The sequence below is a fragment of the Bison bison genome, unplaced genomic scaffold (genome assembly GCF_000754665.1).
Source record: "Bison bison bison isolate TAMUID 2011002044 unplaced genomic scaffold, Bison_UMD1.0 scf7180017864514, whole genome shotgun sequence".
NCBI classification, from domain to species: Eukaryota; Metazoa; Chordata; class Mammalia; order Artiodactyla; family Bovidae; genus Bison; species Bison bison.
Genome location: NW_011495067.1, coordinates 2,806,424 through 2,821,552, shown reverse-complemented (window position 1 = coordinate 2,821,552; position 15,129 = coordinate 2,806,424).

Sequence of the window (15,129 nt, the reverse complement as noted above, 5' to 3'; positions counted from 1 at the left end):
CCTCCCTCCCCATCCCATCCCTCAGGGTCATCCCGGTGCACCAGCCCTGAGCACCCTGTCTCATGCATCAAACCTGGATGCAAGTTTTAAAATGTGTTTTCATCAGCAGTGTATGGGTGATCTATTTTCTCTGCATCTTCACCAGCATTTCACGGTGTTACTATTTATTTTTCAGCTCTTCTCATAGATGTATAATGATACTCATAGTAGTCTCAATTAGCATTTTCCTAATACTAATGATGTTTAACATCTTTTCATGTGTTTATTTGCTATCCAGCTAGCTCATTAAGTAAAATCTTTTGCTCAGCAGTGTTTTGCTGTATCCAGCATATAAATCTTATATATGTTTTGTGAAATTTATACCTAATTATACCCAAAATTATTTAGGTATAATTATACCTAAAAGTATTTTTATTTTTAAGAAATTACAGATAAAATTGTATTTTTCATTTCAGTTTCCACATGGTCATTGCTATTATATAGAAATATACTTATATTTTATGTATTAACCTTATATGCTATGAACTTGCTGAATTCACTTATTACGTCTGAGAGAGTTTTTTAGACATTCCTAGGGTCTTTTTATGCAGAAAATTCTGTTATATGAAAATAGCAATAATTTGTTTCTTCCCCCCTACGGTACTTGTCTTTCATTTCCCTTTTTTCCTTTATTGCACTGACTAAACTTTGAGAATTATGTTGAGTAGCAGAGATGAGAGTAGTAAATTCTGTCTTGTTTCTGATTTCATAAGGAAAACATTCAGTCTTTCACCAAGTATAGTGGTAATATTGGGTTTTTCTAAATATTCTTTATGAGTTGAGGAAATTCTCCTCTCCAAGTTTCTAAAAGGTTTTCTTATGAATGGATATGGGATTTTGTTGAATATACATTTCTGCATAAATTAATATGATCACATATTTTTCTTCTTATGCTGTTATTATGGTGGATTGTGATGACTAATTTTTGAATATTGAATCAGTCTTCCATGCTCTTGATCATGATATATCATTATTTTAAGATATTTTAAGTTCAATTTGCTAATATTTTGCTTGAATATGTTTATATTATACTGAAAGATATTGGTCTACAGTTTTCTTTCTCCCCTCCTTGCTTCCTTTGTCTATCCCTCCTTCTCTGTCTGTCTCTCTCTTTCTTTCTTTCCCTCTCTTTCTTCTCTCTATTCATTTATTTCCCTTTTCTGTACTTCTTTAGTCTGACTTTAGTCTTGTTGTAGTGCAACCTTCAAAGAATGAGTTGAGTGGTGTTCCCTCCACTTTTCTTTTCTTTTTTTTTTTTCCTTTGAAGCGAATCTATAGAATTGATGCTAATTCTTCTTTAAACACTTGATAGAATTCTCCAATGACAGCAAAAAGTCAATTTCTTTTTCCAGGGATGTCAAAGTATGAGTTCCATTACTTTAGTACTTATAGGGTTATTCAGATTATTTATTTTATATTTAGTGCTTGTTGAAGTAGTTCTTACTTTTTCACTAAATCAAATTGTGAAATTTATGTGGGTAGCATTGATTGAAATATTACCTTATTATCCTTATGATGTCTGCAGAGTCTGTTTCTGCAGACTGATATCTTGTTTCATTCCTGATATTAGTAGTATGTCTTCTCTTTTTTTCCCTCCTTACATGTCTTGCTAGAATTTTGAAAATTTTATTAACATTTTAATCTTTTTGTTCTGTTAGTTTTCATCATTTTTCTTTATAAGTTCCAGTGCAGTCTCTGTTCTTTTTGCTATTATTTTTTCTTTCTAATTCACTTTGGCTTTTGTTTTTCTTCTGATAGGAATTTAATTGATTTTATGTCTCCTCTCTTTGCTGATATAAGCATACAGAGCCATACATTTCCGGTTCAATACTGCTTTAGTGGTGTTCCACATAGTTTGATATATTGAAAATTTCATTTAGTTTAATTATTTTAAAATCTTCTCTCAATGCTTTCTCTTTAACCAAGGGATTATTTAGAAGTGTGTAATTTCATGTCCAATTATTTGAAAAGTTTCCTGTCTTCTTTCTGTTATTAATTTCTAGTTTAATTTATTGTGGTCAGAAGACATAGCCAGTAGGGTTTTAGTTCTTTTAATTTGTTGAGGTTTGGTTTATAGTCCAGGTTTTGTCCAATCTTGGTATAATTTCTGTGGTAGCTTGAAAAGAATGCCTGTTTTGTTGTTTCTGGATAGTGTTCTGCAAATCTTGGTTGTGTGCTGTCTGTTGATGATGGGCTTGATGCCTTTGCTGATTTTCTGTCTAGCTGTTCTTTCAGCTCTTTGTTGAATGAGGACTGTTGAAGTCTGCAACAAGTAGAAGTTTAGATTTTGTATGTATTCTTGCAGGTCTGTAAATTTTTTTTGTTTGTTTCCCATAATTTGCAGCTATTTTGTTATTTTAGATACATAACATTTAGAATTGCTGTGACTTCTTGATTGGTTGAATCTCTTTGTCCCTAGTAATTTTATTCACTCTAAAGTCTAATTTATAGGGTATTAATACAACTACTCTTGCTTTCTTTTGACAACATTTCCATAGTAAGTGTGTGGGTGTGTTCCATTCTATTTTCCTACTACATATGTTACTATATTTAAAGTGAATTTCTTTTATACAGCTTCAGGTTGATTTCTTTTATTAATATGCTCCACTAATGTCCCTCTTTAGTTGATATATGTAGATCTTTTACTTCACATGCAGTTATTCGTATGTTAAAATTTAAATTTGACCTTTTTTCCTGGTCCATTTTCTCTCTGTTTTGTTTCAACTTTTTTTCTCCTCTTGTTTCCTATGGATTACTTGAAATTTTTTTTAATTCTATTTTTTTTTTATCTATAGTGTTTTTCAGTGTCTCTTTTAATAGACTTTTTAGTGGTTGTAATATATATATACATATATAGAGTATTAATATTTTAGTAAGGAACTTAAGAATCTAAATGCTAGAATGTCAAGAGCAATAAAATTTATGTGAAGCAGGAATGATTTCAAATCCATGGAATTATAGTAATTTAAAAAATATTAATTCCTAAATTGTGAGCATCCATGTTTAAAAACTAAATGCTAATCTGTTTACAGTACCTGTATTTCAGTTTCCCATTTCTGTGATGCTTGGGTTAAAGTGAACTTTGATTCACAGGGGCTTAGAAAGTCTTTGACTTGAGATTGTCTTTAAGATTTAAAGTGTTAAAATAGAATAAGAAATATTTCACAAGAGTAATCTATAAGTTTTTCAACTCTTCTATGGCTATAAAATCTCATCTAAGTGACACCTTCCACTACCAACTAATCTAAAATGAAGTGAGTGCATGCTCTTTGATACCCTGTGGACTATAGTCCTCCATGCTCCTATGTCTATGGGATTTCCCAAGCAAGAATATTTGAGTGGGTTGACATTTCATCCTCCAGGGGATCTTCCTGACACAGGAATCGAGCCTGCATCTCCTGTGGCTCCTGCGTTGGCAGGTGAATTCTTTACCAGTGTGTCATCTGGGGAGTCCATCATCTAAAATATTGTCTTTATTCCTGCTGCTGTTGCCACTTATCTGTTCGAAAACATGCATGCTGGCTGCTTCCATCATACTATCCAACTACATGCCCATGGCTGATATGGATATACCAGATTGAATATCCCACATTTGTTACACCTTGGTTTTCCAGCCCTAGTCCCCTTCACTTGCTATCATTTTGTGGCAGAAAATACTTTCAGTACTTCAACTTTGGGAACTTACCCCTGCCATGCCAAACCCATATTAATCATGTGCCATTTTGGTGATTCTCAACTCGCCAATTACAAGCTGAAAGTACAATACTTTCAAACAATAGAGAATGAGGGGTTGATACATGTAAGTTAATATAATTGATACAGCTTCTTGTGAGCCCTTATTCTTCCAAGAAACATCTTTCTTCCAGTCTCTCCAGTTTCTTCTTTCCTCTGAGTTTGGTGTGCACATTTAACTTCAGTCATCCTTCTTTCTCTTAAAACTTTTACTCCACTTATATTCAATAAATAATTCATATTACTACATTCATCTATTTATTTACTCATTTAAAAATAATTCCTTCAATGAAAGCATTACATATCACTGAGGATAAGATAGAAGCACTGGTTTTTAAGATTTTTTTTATCAATAATGAAAAAGAAGGAAATCATAATTTGCACATTTTTAGGCACTGGATATATCAGGTAGCTTTTGCCTGGAATACTAACTACACCTTAAACAGTACTTCTCAAATGTTAATGTCAGAGATGTTGTTAAATGCACATTCTTATTCATTAAGAATGACATAGTGCATAAGACTTTCCATTTCTAGAAAGCTAGTAGGAGTGCTATGATTTAAGTGCCATGGTCATAAGTAATGACTTCCCTGTAGCTCAAACGGTAAAGAATCTGCCTTCAAGCCAGGATAACAGGGTTCGATCCCTGGGTTGGGAAGTTCCTCTGAAGAAGGGAATGGCAATCCACTCCTGTATTCTTACCTGGAGATTTCCATGGACAGAGAAGCCTGGTGGGCTGCAGTTAGTGAAGTCAAAGAGTTGAACACGACTGAGCGACTAACACAGTTCACAGTCCATAGTCTTAGGTAATTTCAGTTTAATATATCATCTATGGACAATCTATGCTAGTGTTTTTTTTTTTACATTACTTTAATAACCACTAGAAAATAATGTAAACCAAGCTAAACACAAACCTGAAAGAAGAGTACACTGTGCGTAAAAATGGATAAAACTTCATTTTGTTTTTAATTATATCACCACCATGATTTCTTTTATTTTACTTTTTAATTAGTTCTATACGAACTGAGAATTTGTGGCTCTGCCTACTCCAAATTCATATGACAGAAAATGACTAATATGTCACCATTTGATTGTTTAAGTACTAGTCATTCTCTTGAAGTTTATCTCTAATGTATTTCACTTAAAATTTTGAAGCTATATAAATCTATTCTGCTGCTGCTGCTGCTAAGTCGCTTCAGTTGTGTCTGACTCTGTGCGACCCCATAGATGTCAGCCCACCAGGCTACCCTGTCCCTGGGATTCTCCAGGCAAGAATTCTGGAGTGGGTTGCCATTTCCTTCTCCGATAAATCTATTCTAATTTACCTTAAATATTTGAACTGTATTAACTCTTTTTAAAAAGACTTCAAGTAATTTTGTGTAAAGATTTGTTGACAATCAAAATTTTCGGCCATTAAAGTATTCATATCATTAATTCCCTAATAACCTATTGCCTTTTGGGTTTCCCAGGTGACTCAGTGGTAAAGGATCTGCCTGCCAATGCTGGAGAACAGAGTTCAATCCCTGGTTCAGGAGATCCCCTGGAGAAGGGAATGGCTACTGCTCCAGTATTCTTGCCTGGGAAACCCCATTGACAGAGGAGCCTGGTGAGCTACAGTCCATAGGGTCACAAAGAGTCAGACAAGACAGAGCGACTAGCACTTCCATTTTCTATTGCTGTTTAGATTAGTTATCATTATTTTAATAGTTTCTACAGTTTTCTTCCAAACATTTAATTGCATTACAAAACTATATAACATTATCTTTTCAGAGTTTTGTTTTGTTTTTTAAGAAAACTGCAAAATTCCTAATGGCACTATAACTCTTAATTACACTTCAGAAATGACAAGGTCAATTAGAAAAACCAATAAAACATGTTGAATATGCCTTTGCAATCTATTGATCCAACAAAAATTATTCTTTGTATTAGATAGCCCTGAAGCTTGCTGAAAATAGAACTAGATATGACTCATTTTTTAAAAACAAAATATTTAAAGTTGTTTTCAAGATTCAAAGAACTTAAGAATTTAGTTTCTAAAAATAAACTAAAGTTATCACCCATGACCCCACAATTCAGAATCTTGTATGACTTCTAAATTTCAGGTAGCTTATGCCCTTTATAAATTGAATTTTCATTGCTATTATTCTAAAAAATTTAATATAAACCAGGCAGCAAAAGTTTAGTTATACCTTTTACCACTAGTAATTCTGCTCTTAATACTCCCCTAGGTGGTGGATTTATGAAATGCAGTTGCAGAATCGTAAATTTTTAAATACAGGCACTTACTCAAATAGTCCACTTTGGGAAGCTATCCACTGATCCCATAAAGCTTTGTAATCCACTGTCTTTTATCTCCTTTTTTTTTTTTTCCCCCCACAAGAGTCCATGAAATAGCTTTGGTATAAACACAGTTTTCTTAGTTCATTCAGATCTTTAAGTATAGTTGTGTGCATGCATGCATGCAAGTGTGCTCAGTCGTGTCCAACTCTTTGTGACTCCATGAACTGAAACCCTCCAGTACTGTTATATGCCTACAAAATTGTTTTATCATAATGCAAATAGTTAAGCATGGGCTTCTCTGGTGATTCAGTGGTAAAGAATCCACCTACCAATTCAGGGGACTCAGGTTCCTTTCCTGAGTCAGGAAGATCTCCAGAGAAGGAAATGGCAACCCACTCCAGTATTCTTCCTTTGTCCTTTCTCAAGGACTTCCCTGGTGGCTCAGCTTGTAAAAAAATCCACCTGCAATGTGGGAGACCTGGTTTCTATCCCTGGGTTGGGAAGATCCCCTGGAGAAGGGAAAGGCTACCCACTCCAGTATTCTGGCCTGGAGAATACAATGGACTGCATAGACCATGGGGTTGCAAAAAGTCAAATACGAATGAACAATTTTCACTTTCCGGTATTCTTGCCTGGGAAATCTCAGGGACCGACGAGCCTGGTGGGCTACAGTCCATGAGATCGCAAAGAGTTGGATAGGATTTAGTGATTAAACAACAACAGAAACAAATAGTTATGTAAAATAACCCCTCACTTTTCTAGCTCTTGTTACATAATGATGTCTTGATGGGCTTTAGAATTTTCTTGTAGTTTCAAATACTGAAGAAACTAGCAGTTTCTTATTAAGGAAATTTCATTATGCACAGTATTTCTGAAACTTTTCTTTAGGAAATAATCTCGAAACTATTGAGAAACAACATAATAAAGTCAGTCTCATAATTTATAGTTTCATCTTACCTTTAATCTCAGATATTTTGACTGAGCTTATTTGTCATATTAACACCCATGTTCTCAAAAAAATTGAAACATGAGTAACATATTCAATGTTGTTGTTGTTAGTTACTCAGTCATGTACAACTCTTTGCAACCCCATGAACTGCAGCACACTAGGCTTTTCTGTTCTTCACTATCTCCCAGAGTTTGCTCAAACTCATGTCCATTGAGTAGGTGATACCATCCAACCATCTCATTCTCTGTTGCCCCCTTTTCCTTCTGTCCTTAGTCTTTCCCAGCATCAGGGTCTTTTCCAGTCAGTCAGCTCTTCACATCAGGTGGCCAAAGTGTTGGAGCTTCAGCTTCAGCATCAGTCCTTCCAATGAATATTCAGAATTTATTTCCTTTAGTATTGACTGGTTTGATCTCCTTGCTGTTTAAGGGTCTCTCAAAAGTCTTCCCTAGCACCACAGCTCAAGAGCATCTGTTCTTCAGCACTCAGCCTTCTTTATGATCCAACTCTCACATCCATACATGACTAATGAGAAAAACCATAGCTTTGACTATACGGATTTTTGTTGGCCATATTCTCTAGACCTATATATAGACATGAAACTAAAAGCATCAAGTCATGAGTCTAAGAAGTTAAATGAAGCCCAGAATCCAGAAGCATATCTCAAGAGTTCATGTAAGCCAGAATTTAGAAAGATTCAATGAGTAAAAAACAATCTAAACAGTGAGAATTTTCCAATGGAGATATAAAGATGACCAGAGTTTGTGAAGGCAATGGCACCCCACTCCAGAACTCTTGCCTGGAAAATCCCATGGGCGGAGGAGCCTGGTAGGCTGCAGTCCATGGGGTCGCTGAGGGTCAGACACGACTGAGCAACTTCCTTTCATTTTTCACTTTCACGCATTGGAGAAGGAAATGGCAACCCACTCCAGTGCTCTTGCCTGGAGAATCCCAGGGACGGGGGAGCCTAGTGGGCTGCTGTCTATGGGGTCACACAGAGTCGGACATGACTGAAGCGACTTAGCAGCAGCAGCAGCAGAATTTGTGAATAAGGATTGATATACCCCTAACATGGCACATGTTTTTTGCTACCTATGCTGTCCATCTGTTTGAACTGCTTTCCAATCGAATTGAGAAGACTGGTGATAAAGTTCTTACCAAGTGACAACAATGGGGTGGAGATTGGCTTAAATTGTTTATTTACCAACAGGGTTTATAATTGTTCCCCAAATTGAGGCTTGAAACATAAGAGTTGGAGCAGTTTTGATAGAGTTGACAAGTTTAGAATATCTTTTTTGCTTAAGTACATTCAATTTATAGTATTATTAATAATAATATTTTGTTACATGAGAGATATATAGGTATAAATGTATGTGTCACCACAATTTAAAAGAATATATCAAGAATATAAGCACTTTTTCTTAAAATACATATATAATCCTAATATAACATCAAACTTAGATTATTGTTGCTTAATTTAGTTTGTTTTAATTGAAGTATAGTTGATTTATAATGTGTTAATCTTGACTATATAGCAAAGCGACTCAGTTATACACACATAGACATTCTTTTGTTGTATATTCTTCCCCATTATGATTTAAGACAGGATATTGTATACAGTTCCCTATTGTATACAGTTAGATGATTCTTATATTTGATATAATGATTTAAATCAATACTGTGCAACACTGGCTAAACAGTAAATTGCCTGTGGGATTTTCAACACCAAATAACCATGCCAGTCCTATGAAATAAGAATTTCTTGGGTTTGGTAATGGAGATAGGTATATAAACATTTTGTTTTTAATTTTGGTTTTTAAAAGTTTTTATTCTTAAATTCTCCAAATGATTCTTAAATTAGCCAGCCTTGAGAACCATCAATTTAAGTAATCCCAATGGTAAAGAGACTATGCATAAAGGAATTGATTTGATTGTTAACAATAGAAGCTATGATGGCTCACTATTAAATGCAGCCCATATTTTAAGACAATATTTTTATTTATTAAGAATAATATTTCAGAATTATAATAACTTTAAATGAGTATTGGCATACATTTGTTTTAAGCCTATTAATTCAAGAATTCATATTTATTTAAATTCTATAATTCCTTAATGACTAACAAGAAAAAATGGAACTTTGGGACCATCCACATCATTGTGGTATTGACATCAGGTCAAAAATTGGCAAAATTTAATAAGGATATTGATTATGGGAAAGTGTTTAGCGTTTGAGAAAATGCATTGAGGAAAATGGTGAATGTTAATATACTGGTCTGCATTCCACCCTGTGACATATATGCAGATTTAATAGTTACTCTTATGCAAATTTTCAAAGATTATTTTACTGGCAAGTGACAGAAGCTAACTCAAATAGCTTCAGCAAAATTGAATTTTATGTTAAGTAATTCCTGAGTACTCACACAATTCACAGAATCAAAGAAATAACTCAGGTTTTATCTGTTGGGTGTTTTGCTTTATTTTGCCAACAAATTCTTTGTAAATGATTTGAAGTGTAGTTTTATATCAGCATAAAGAAACAAATTTTCCCAATGCTTGCATAGCAGTTTAGGATTTTTTTTTTTAATTGCTACTATTAATACTTGATCGTTTGTCCATCCCTCAGGAAGATAGATCAGGGCTTGCTTGGCAGCTCAGCTAGTAAGAATCCGCCTGGAGTGCAGCAGACGTGCTTCAATTCCTGGGTTGGGAAGATCTCCTGGAGAAGGAATAGGCTACCCACTCCAGTATTCTTGGGCTTCCCTGGTGGCTCATCTGGTAAAAAATCCGCCTACAATGTGGGAGACCTGGGTTTGATCTCTGGGTTGGGAAGATCCCCTGGAGAGGGGAACAGCTACACACTCTAGTGTTTTGGCCTGGAGAATTTCATGAACTGTATAGTCCATGGGGTCGCAAAGAGTTGGACATGACTGGGAGACTTTGACTTCACAGGAAGATAGATTTGATACATAGATCAGCTACAGCCAAATGTCCATTGCTGTAGATTTTCTGTAGAATAAAGAAGTTGGGAAAATTTATATGCAGAGGAAAGATTAGCTACCACAGTTCACCCTACAATGATTAAAAAATGGTACCAGTATGGAGGTAACCATCTTCATTTTATCAATAACCCATCTTGAAAAATCAATGCCCATTTCTTTCTTTTTGAATTATGTTACTATAAACAGTAAATCTCTATTTCCCCTAAAGGCTCACCGATGTTTAGTGGTACACAATGTCACATTTATTTTGTATTGTGAGGTACCAAATTGAAACTACTGATGAGCTAGATAATAGTAATTTTTCTGTTCCCTTAAATCAGTGGTTTTTAAATTTGCTTCTTATAAGTTCCCAGATGCTGATGAGGATGTTGCTGTAGAGGTCACATTTGAAGAACTACAAACACTGAAATCTATGAATTACATATATAATAAGAAAATTTCTATTCAAAATGTTTATTTCAACCATATGAATATCATGGTTATATAAATACTTTATGATGAAAAAATATTGATGTTATCTTATAGAAGATCACATAGCATTTATGAAATACTGAAAGTTAGGGCAAGATGTGATAAGTAATATAAAATCCAACTCAAACTGGCCTTGGCAAAAACTGACTTTATTGATTCAAGTAATGAAAAATCCTAGGATAGTGCTGGCTTCAGTCAAGACTAAATCTCATGACTCAGACAATGTCATCAAGGTCATAGTTATTTATTTTTCTATACCTTGGCTTTGCAGGCTTCATTCTCAGGTGATGAGAAGAGCCTTTTCCTTACTCAGCCAACACCAGCAGCTCCAGGCATTCCTCTATCGGTCCAAAAGAGTTTTTAACCATGGCATGGAAGACAGTAGAGTATTTATTTTATTTTACCACTGACTATAGTAATATCTGCCCTTGCCTCACTGGCTGTGCTTGGTTGAGGCTAGCAGAGCTAAGAAAATGGAATATACAGAGTCCCTTAAGGACATCAAAGATCCATTCTGTAGCAAGATTTGGGATAATTATCCTTAAACATAATGAGTCCAGAGAAAGAATTGTTTTTTCCAGAAGAAGATTAAGTTACTAGTTTACCAAAATAAGTGTGACTAGTTGTGACCAAAGATTGAGAAGAAAAGGAATCCTGGTCTACCATTGCAGGTAGTCATTATTAGATGCATAATCTTTACAATTATATTTTTGTAATTTTATACAGGAACCAATGCATTCTAGCGTGTTCTTACACATGAAGAAGAGGAAAACAAAAGAAGTCGTGGTTCAGTCATTAAGTCATGTCCACATCTTTGTGACCCCATGGACTGAAGCATACCAGGTTCTTCTGTCTTCCACTAACTCCTGGAATTTGTTCAAATTTACAGTTGTCTTCTATTTGTTATTATTGGAGGAGTTATTCTCAAATCCTATTGAATTTCATGAATAACCCTCAGAATTTTATAAAAATGCAGATTATTTGTTTCTATACACAACGATTCTTATTTACAAAGAATATGGTGATTCTTTACTTCTTTACTTATAATAAATCTCATTAGTGAATCTCCCATTCAATTGTTTGCCCTAAAATACTGTGATAAAAAGTTTTTAAATTTGATATTTATCTTCAGGTTCAGAATTTTAAGTGCAAAATGCAGGAAGAAAAAATCTGTAATATATATGTTAGACTGTTTTATTGCAAGGAGAGAAACTCAAATCCATAGGAACAAGGAAAAGGACATTTTGAGCTTAAGGGAAGAGGATTAAAAGAATCTCTGTAGGGCCAATATCTTTTCAGGCTCCTTGTGGTCTCCCTTCGCTTTAGGCTCTCTACTTATGGTCATAACATGGCTACAGCCTTAGAATTAATCTCACCCCACCAAACAAAAGAAAGAAAAATACAACTTAGCAGAAACTCCAGCAGAGGAGTCCAGTATTTCTTTATTAGGCCATATGTTTATTTGTGACTTTAAAATGACTTCCTTGGTGCTCAGATGGTAAAGCATCTGCCTGCAATGTGGGAGACCCTGGTTCGATCCCTGGGTCGGGAAGATCCCCTGGAGAAGGAAATGGCAACCCACTCCAGTACTTTTGCCTGGAAAATTCCATGGACAGAGGAGCCTGGTAGGCTACAGTCCATGGGATCGCAAAGAGTTGGACAGGACTGAGCGACTTCACTTTAGCTCATTTGGCCTTTCAATATATTTGATTCTTTGAGCAAATAGTTTTCGTTCAGAAATAAAGTGAAGTGAAGTGAAGTCGCTCAGTCGTGTCTGACTCTTTGCAACACTGTGAACTGTAGCCTACCAGGCTTCTCTGTCCATGGGGTTCTCCAGGCAAGAATACTGGAGTGGGTTGCCATCTCCTTCTCCAGGGGATCTTCCCAACCCAGGGATTGAACGCTGGTCTCCCGCATTGCAGGCAGATGCTTTACCCCAGTCACCAGGGAAGGATATTATCAATTTACCCCAACCTCACAGGTTGGATGGGGGAGCTATGATCTTTCCAGTGAAAATCAGAAAGCTATTCTTGGAAGAAGAGGGAGATGGATATTGTGAAAAAAGTCCATTTGATAAAGGGTAACATAGTATATTTATTTTCTATTGCGGGCATTACAAACCACTACAAACTTTGTGACTTAACATCAACACAATTTCATTATACCACAGTTCTGTGGCTCAGAAGACTTAAATAGTTTTTGCTGAGCTAAAGCCAAGGTGTTGTTGGGCTGCCTTCCTTCCTGAAAGCCTTGGGAATGGGGAATTTTTTCCTTGCTCATTCAGTGGTTAGCAGAATTCAGTTTCTTGATGCTGTTAAGACTGTGGTCCCCATTTGCTTGCTGGCTCTCAGCTTAGGGCCATTCCCAACTTCTAGAAGTCTCCATCATTTCTTGACTCAAGACCTGCTTTCTTCATCTTCAAAGCCAACAACAAATAGTTGAAATTGCCTCATGCCTTGTGGATGTTTTGCATTTTGCTCTGTCTTCTCTCTCTCTGACTTTATCCAGGAAAGATTCTTTGCCTTTAAAGATTCATGAGACAAGCCAGGAAGTATCTCCATCTCACCATCTCTATTTTAATCACATCTGCAAAGTCATTTTTTCCCTGTAATGTAGCATATTTACAGGTTTTGTAAATTAGAGAATAAACTTTTCTGGGAGCAGGGAGTCATCTTTAAACCTCCACACATCGAATGTTGTTGCAAACTGGAATCTCTGTGCTTTGCTTTTAAATGTTGTTTTGTTATCTCTACAAATGTAGATTTTAGTCTTATTGTTAACTTAGAAACTGAAGATATTACTACTTGCAAGGTAACGAGTTATACTACAAGTATGTGTGTGTGTTATACAAAGACACAAAATTCTTTATTATTATTATTATTATTATTATTTTACTTTACAATATTGTATTGGTTTTGCCATACATCAACATGCATCTGCCATGGGTGTACACGTGTTCTCAATCCTGAACCCCCCTCCCACCTCCCTCCCCATACCATCCCTCTGGGTCATCCCAGTGCACCAGCCCCAAGCTTCCTGTATCCTGCATCAAACCTAGACTGGCGATTTGTTTCTTATATGATATTATACATGTTTTAATGCCATTCTCCCAAATCATCCCCCCCAACCTCTCCCACAGAGTCCAAAAGTCTGTTCTATACATCTGTGTCTCTTTTGCTGTCTCACATACAGGGTTGTCGTTACCATCTTTCTAAACTCCATATATATGCATTAGTATACTGTATTGGTGTTTTTCTTTCTGGATTACTTCACTCTGTATAATAGGCTCCAGTTTCATCCACCTCATTAGAACTGATTCAAGTGTATTCTTTTTAATGGCTGAGTAATACTCCATTGTGTATATGCACCACAGCTTTCTTATCCATTCATCTGCTGATGGACATCTAGGTTGCTTCCATGTCCTGACTATTATAAGCAGTGCTGCAATGAGCATTGGGGTACACCAAAGCAATAAGTCTTTTATTATTCACAGCAGAAATAGCAACCAGAGCAGCATCTTGTTCTGATGATGCTTGGATGTTACCTGTGCACAGAGTGAAGTGTGCCAGGGTAGAAGAACCCCCGGATTATGAGATGCTACACTGTTTTGGGTCTGGTGGCATAGCATCTTGTTTTTCCTTCTAGGGAGTTAGACTACAAAGTACCCTTGGTGGTGATAATTTAGTCACTAAGTCATGTGCAACTCTTGTGGCACCTTGGAATATAGCCCACCAGACTCCTCTGTCCATGGGATTTCCCAGGCACAAATACAGGAGTGGGTTGCCATTTCCTTCTCCAGGGGATATTTCTGACCCAGGAATCAAAGCCAGGTCTCCTGCATTGCAGGCAGATTCTTTACTGACTGAGCCATGAGGGAATCTCCATACAGTAGCCTTATGTATTAGGAAATCTCTTCCAAGGGAAAAAAGGGAAGGTATCTTAGAGTTATAACTATGGAATATAAGTAAATGTCTCTGAAGAGTGGAAAGACAGGAGATGAGCTTTAACAACAGGGAATCAACCCTTAGTATTCATTGGAAGGACTGATGCTGAAGCTGAAGCTCCAACATTTTGGCCACCTGATGCACAGAACCAACCCACTGGAAAAGACCTTGATGCTGGGAAAGACTGAGGGTTAGAGGAGAAGGGGGCTACAGAAGATGAGATGGTTAAACAGCATCACCGACTAAATAGACATGAGTTTGAGCAAACTCTGGGAGATAGTCAAGGATAGCGAAGCCTGTAGTCCATAAGGTCACAAAGATTCAGACACAACTTAGAGACTGAAAAACAACAAATGTCCCTAGGGAGCATCTCAGAGGCAGAGACCACAGAAAAACACCATAAATCTATGGAGGATTTGACTTTCAGTATTGATATTTTCATTTTAATAATTCTGTTTTTTAATCAAAATCAGAATATTCATATATTTACATATAAGTAAAACAAAGTGGAGGAAGTGTCTTATCTTTGATAAGATACAGATAAACTTATAACTACTGAACAGACATATGTTATCTCTTTGAACATCTTAATAATTGAGTGCATATATAAGGTATTATAAATCAAACTCTCTCTAGCTACATTCTTTATAACTTGATATCAAATGTTGCAGCCCTCATGGTGTGGAGAACAGTGTAGGTTTGTGATGGGTATGCACTT